This window comes from Myotis brandtii, unplaced genomic scaffold (genome assembly GCF_000412655.1).
Source record: "Myotis brandtii unplaced genomic scaffold, ASM41265v1 scaffold133, whole genome shotgun sequence".
NCBI lineage: Eukaryota > Metazoa > Chordata > Mammalia > Chiroptera > Vespertilionidae > Myotis > Myotis brandtii.
The window spans coordinates 2,523,481-2,530,144 of record NW_005354718.1 but is presented as its reverse complement, the minus strand read 5'-3'; the positions used below and the strand labels follow the sequence as shown (position 1 = coordinate 2,530,144).

At 46.3% G+C, this 6,664-nt stretch overlaps 2 pseudogenes; both read right to left on the bottom strand.

Annotated features, from left to right (window-relative positions):
* Positions 1–1,976, bottom strand: part of LOC106723597 — a 3,087-nt pseudogene extending 1,111 nt beyond the window's left edge.
* Positions 1,977–2,279: 303 nt separating this feature from the next.
* LOC102260669 lies at positions 2,280–4,155 on the bottom strand (annotated as a pseudogene).
* Positions 4,156–6,664: the final 2,509 nt, after the last annotated feature.

The window sequence follows — 6,664 nt, the reverse complement described above, 5'->3', positions numbered from 1 at the left end:
AAATTCTTGAAAAACCTTAAAAGTGTGGTTTTGAATTCTATATCCAGTAGTTTGCTTTCCTTCATTTCTGTCATTTGTGACCTGTTTCTTTGTCTCCGCATTTTGGCTGCTTCCCTGTGTTGATAGAGTGGCTTTGTGTGCTAGGTGTCCTATAGGGCCCAGTGGCTCAGCCTCCCCAATTACCTGAGTTGGACACTCTTGTTGCACCCCTTTGTGGGCTTTGTGCACAGTCTTGTTGTAGTTAAGCCTTGATTGTTGTAGGTATCACTGGGAGGAATTGACCTCCAGGCCAATTGGCTGTGAGAATCAGCTGTGTCTATGGTGGGAGAACTTCTGTGCTGGAGACACCCTTCTGGGGCAAGACTTGCTTCAGTGGGGCTTTGGTGCTCACTGAGTCTGCTCCCTGAGTGTGTCCCTTATGGATCTGAGGAGTTGTAATCTGGATGGTCCCACTCTGACCACTGGGTACACTGGCTCTTGGATCTCTAAGGAGGTGCTAATTTAGCCTCTGCCTGAGGCTACCCAGCAGGAGCTATGGAGAGATCTGCAGATTCCTCTTCTTTGTTTGGGGTTTGGAGGTGCCCAGATGAGGCCCAGCTGTGAAGCAATGCAAGCTTCTGTGGGGCCTTGGGACTTCTTTTGGAAGTTCTGGGTCTCTCTGACCTGACCCAGCTGCAGTTTGTTAGGTAATTTTAGATTGCAAAGGGCCAGGCCATTCATATGCAAAAGCCTCTGTGCACAGCTTGGGTGGGGCGTGGTCTCAGGGAATCAACAGGGTGGAGCAAACAGCTATAGCTGATCCTCAGCCCTGCCCTAAAAGGCTCCAGGTCTCAGTGTCCCATGGTAATCACTGCCAGTACCTCTTAGAGAAAGCCGCCCTCGAGTTCCGACCGATGCCAGACCGTCCAGTTTCTCCCCATATGAGTCTGGGTCCCCAGAGACTTGCCTGGAACTGGAGTTCAGAGCAGTTGGGAGCTTGTGACTCCCTCCTGATTATAAAAGACAACTGCGTCCTCCGTTGTCAGCCCTTTCTACGCTCACGCCTCGGTACCTCTGCACTTTACTTCTGCACCTCCTCTGAGTCTCAGTTTGCTTTTCTCTTTTCTTCTAGTTGTAGAATTTCCACTCAGCCAGCCTTCCTGTGGTTCTGGATGATGTCCGTTTTGTCTTTTATTTGTATTTTTGAAGTGGTTGTGCGAGGCAGCAATTTCTGATGTTTACCTATGCCGCCATCTTGGTTTCTTTCTTGTACTTTCTTGATATGAGCTTCAACCAGTTCCAGGGGCACCTCCTCCCGGACCGAGAAAACTCCTCCAAAGCCGCTTTAGCTGCAGCAGATGCCACTGGAGCTCCACCTCAGATGCCAGAAAGGCTACTTGCTCATGACGGGTTTCCTGACTGGCTGAAGGGGACCCGGTGGTAGGCCTGGGCCTCAGGGAGGCGGCCGAGTTCTCCAGGTGCGGCTCCTCCTCGATGGGGAGCCGCAGGAAGTGGAGGGTGCACTCATCCTGAGTCCGGCTGCCCACGTGCTCCGACACTTTGTCCCAATCATCCGTGTACATCTCCAGGCCTCCAGCAGCAGCAGGGTCTCCTGCTCCGTCCACTCCCTTCCAGCACTGGCACCTTTATTCTTTGCCAAGGTTTTTTTGGAGTAAATGTCAGTACGGAGACCAAAGTTCTGCAAATCAATTGGTTTTTCCTTGTTCTCCTCAGGAAAATTTAACATCTGCTGAGCAGCTGGGACCTGAGGTGATCGAAGGTGTAAAGGCACCAGCCCAGAGAGGGTATCAGCCAGCACAGTGAAATGAGGCGTAGGTGGGGTCCCATCCCCTGGGCGGGCTTTCCAGGTCCACTTGGTAATTAACAAGGCCCCACTGCTCTAGGAAGGCATGAACCCTCATCACAGCACACACATCTCCGGTCAAGTTCCTCCGACAAGCGGTGCTGTCCAGATATTCTTGGGGGTTCAGGTAATATTTTTTTAAAAAAATATTTTTTTATTGATTTCAGAGAGGGAGGGAGAGAGAGAGATAGAAACATCAATGATGAGAGAATCATGGATAGTCTGCCTCCTCTATGCCCCCCACTGGGGATCGAGCCCACAACCCTGGCATGTGCCCTTGACTGGAATCGAACCCAGGACCTTTCAGTCCGCAGGCTAACGCTGTATCCACTGAGCCAAACCAGCCAGGGCTTTTTATTGATTTTAGAGAGATAGGAACACCAATGTGAGAGTGGAACAACAATCGAGCCGACGCTCTATCCACTGAGCCAAACGGTTAGGGCAGCATCTGTTTCCATTTTTTCCTCTTCAGCTCCTTCAAGCTTTCTCGGCTCCTCGGGCCGTGCCTGCAACACAGGCTCTCCAGGCCACAGGTGGGATCCACTTTCCCAGGGGCTCGAGCTGCTTCTTGTACTTTCTTGACATGAGCTTCAACCAGTTCCAGGGGCACCTCCTCCCGGACCGAGAAAACTCCTCCAAAGCCGCTTTAGCTGCAGCAGATGCCACTGGAGCTCCACCTCAGATGCCAGAAAGGCTACTTGCTCATGACGGGTTTCCTGACTGGCTGAAGGGGACCCGGTGGTAGGCCTGGGCCTCAGGGAGGCGGCCGAGTTCTCCAGGTGCGGCTCCTCCTCGATGGGGAGCCGCAGGAAGTGGAGGGTGCACTCATCCTGAGTCCGGCTGCCCACGTGCTCCGACACTTTGTCCCAATCATCCGTGTACATCTCCAGGCCTCCAGCAGCAGCAGGGTCTCCTGCTCCGTCCACTCCCTTCCAGCACTGGCACCTTTATTCTTTGCCAAGGTTTTTTTGGAGTAAATGTCAGTACGGAGACCAAAGTTCTGCAAATCAATTGGTTTTTCCTTGTTCTCCTCAGGAAAATTTAACATCTGCTGAGCAGCTGGGACCTGAGGTGATCGAAGGTGTAAAGGCACCAGCCCAGAGAGGGTATCAGCCAGCACAGTGAAATGAGGCGTAGGTGGGGTCCCATCCCCTGGGCGGGCTTTCCAGGTCCACTTGGTAATTAACAAGGCCCCACTGCTCTAGGAAGGCATGAACCCTCATCACAGCACACACATCTCCGGTCGTTCCTCCGAGACAAGCGGTGCTGTCCAGATATTCTTGGGGGTTCAGGTAATATTTTTTTAAAAAAATATTTTTTTATTGATTTCAGAGAGGGAGGGAGAGAGAGAGATAGAAACATCAATGATGAGAGAATCATGGATAGTCTGCCTCCTCTATGCCCCCCACTGGGGATCGAGCCCACAACCCTGGCATGTGCCCTTGACTGGAATCGAACCCAGGACCTTTCAGTCCGCAGGCTAACGCTGTATCCACTGAGCCAAACCAGCCAGGGCTTTTTATTGATTTTAGAGAGATAGGAACACCAATGTGAGAGTGGAACAACAATCGACTGCCTCCTGCACACGGGGGGGGGGGGGGGGGGGGGGGGGGGGGGGGGTATCGAATCAGCAACCTTTCATTGCATGGTGCATGGGACAACACTCAACCAACTGAGCAACACCAGCCAGGCACCTGTTCCTCCTTTTGGAGGGCAGATTAGAACATGATGATTGGAGTTTGCATTATTCATGATTAGTGTCTGCGTAATCAGGATTTACAATACCCTGATTACTCCTGAGTCTTAAGAAAAGAAAAAATTATAATAAACAAACAAACAAATAAATAAATGCTATAGAGAAACTAGGAATATTGTAAAAACTCAGACTACTGTTCTTTCTGAGAAATCAACCAAAGAAAAATATCAAAGCCAAATAATCAAGTATGGAAATAAAGTGAGATTTTTACTGGTAAGCTTGGTGGCGGACACACCCAGCTTTCTATTTGTCTCAAAACTTTTCTGAGCATTAGAAATATTTTCTAATTACAGCATCGATTAAGACCAGAAGGCTTTGTCACTTATGAGTGGGTAACATAGGGAAAGTTACCTAACTTTTCTGTGCCTCCTCGGAAAAAATGGGAGAATAGTCTCCACCCTGTCCCATTGTCAAGTACATTAAATATGTTACTATTTAAAGCTCTTTTCCCAATATTTTTATTTACTTTTAGAGAGAGGAAGGGAGAGGGAGGGAGAAAGATCCATGTGAGAGTGGAACATTGATCAGCTGCCTCCCGCATGTCCCCTACTGGCATCAAGCCTGCAACCAGGTCATGTGACCTGTAACAAGGCCCCACTGCTCTAGGAAGGCATGAACCCTCATCACAGCACACACATCTCCGGTCAAGTTCCTCCGACAAGCGGTGCTGTCCAGATATTCTTGGGGGTTCAGGTAATATGCTTGAACAGAGTGTTAGGAACAATGATTATAATGTCAAATTGTTTCCAGTTATCAAAAAAGGACCCACAATCTGATTAAACGAAATAATAGAATTGGAAGAAAGCTGCACAGTTCCAATAATATTCAGTGTATTTCTAGAAGACACTACTGTGCATTGCAGGGCTCAATTTCCATTAGATTAAACCCTTTATTCACCCCAAGTTTGCAACTCAGAATAATGTAAGATAGAGCTAGAAATACTTGCTGCATTTACAATGGACATCTGAGCAAGTAACAAATGATTCTGCTCTCTCTTTTTTTTAGCTATAAATTTCAGTAATTGAACTAAGTATACCTCAGGTCACAAATAAAGTGTGCCTGGGTTGCAGGATCGATCCCCCCCATCAGGTGGGGTAAGTGCAGGAGGCAACCACTCGATGTGTCTCTCACATTGATGGTCTCTCTCTCTCTCTCCCACTCCCTAAAGCTGCACAGTTCCAATAATATTCAGTGTATTTCTAGTGTTGCAGAGCTCACTTTCCATTAGATTGAACCCTTTCTTCACCCCAAGTTTGCAACTCGGGATAATGTAAGATAGTGCTAGAAATACTTGCTGCATTTACAATGGACATCTGAGCAAGTAACAAATGATTCTGCTCTCTCTTTTTTTTAGCTATAAATTTCAGTAATTGAACTAAGTATACCTCAGGTCACAAATAAAGTGTGGGCTGTAAAAGTAACCACAAAGGGTGATTTCATCATAAATTTCTAACTGAGCAGTCATGGTGGGTAGTCATACCTCAGGCCTGTAACTTGCCTAAATAACAGGTTATCTTTGCATTAAGCAATTCATGTCCATTGTTTGTTTTGTTTTGTTTAGGCTTTTGAAATGCCTCTTTATCAGACCCCCTCAATCAAACCACTCTCAAGAGTGCACATAATCGTGTTAATGATCCAATCCCTGCCTTGCTTTCTCCCACCTTCATATAATAATCTTAATTCCAAATGTATAAAAGGTATAGAAAAGCCCTGGCCAAGGAGGTCAGTTGGTTGGGCGTCATCCTGTGCACCAAAAGGTTGTGGGTTTGATTCCCTACCAGAGCACATGCCCAGGTTGTGGGCTCAATCCCGGGTGGGAGGATGCAGGAGGCAGCTGATCAATGATTATATCTCATCATTGATGTTTCTACCTCTCTCTCCCTTCTTTTAAAAACACAAAGCAAAAGATTGTTTGTTAAGTAAGTTAAATATTTTAAAGTTTCTGGATTAAAAATAATAAAGTTTACAAAGGTATAAGAAGAGTCCTGGTAGTATATGCTTGAACAGAGTGTTAGGAACAATGATTATAATGTCAAATTGTTTCCAGTTATCAAAAAAGGACCCATAATCTGATTAAACGAAATAATAGAATTGGAAGAAAGCTGCACAGTTCCAATAATATTCAGTGTATTTCTAGTGTTGCAGAGCTCACTTTCCATTAGATTGAACCCTTTCTTCACCCCAAGTTTGCAACTCGGGATAATGTAAGATAGTGCTAGAAATACTTGCTGCATTTACAATGGACATCTGAGCAAGTAACAAATGATTCTGCTCTCTCTTTTTTTTTTTTTTTTAGCTATAAGTTTCAGTAATTGAACTAAGTATACCTCAGGTCACAAATAAAGTGTGGGCTGTAAAAGTAACCACAAAGGGTGATTTCATCATATATTTCCAACTGGGCAGTCATGGTGGATAGTCATACCTCAGGCCTGTAACTTGCCTAAATGAAAGGTTATCTTTGCATTAAGCAATTCACGTCCATTGTTTTTTGTTTTGTTTAGTCTTTTGAAATGCCTCTTTATCAGACCCCCTCAAGCAAACCACTCTCCAGAGTGCAAGCAATCTTGTTAATGATCCAATCCCTGCCTCTCTTTCTCCCACCTTCATATAATAATCTTAATTCCAAATGTATAAAAGGTATAGAAAAGCCCTGGCCAAGGAGGTCAGTTGGTTGGGCGTCATCCTGTGCACCAAAAGGTTGTGGGTTTGATTCCCTACCAGAGCACATGCCCAGGTTGTGGGCTCAATCCCGGGTGGGAGGATGCAGGAGGCAGCTGATCAATGATTATATCTCATCATTGATGTTTCTACCTCTCTCTCCCTCTCCCTTCCTCTCTAAAATCAATATAAATATTTTTAAATAAATAAAAATTAAAATTTGTTCAGTGGTTGGAGCACCAGCCCTCACATGGAAGCATCTCAGGTTCAATTCCTGGTGAAGGGCATATACCTGGGTTGCAGGTTGATCCCCCATCAGGTGGGGTAAGTGCAGGAGGCAACCACTCCATGTGTCTCTCACATTGATGGTTTCTCTCTCTCTCTTTCTCTCTCTCTCTCTCTCTCTC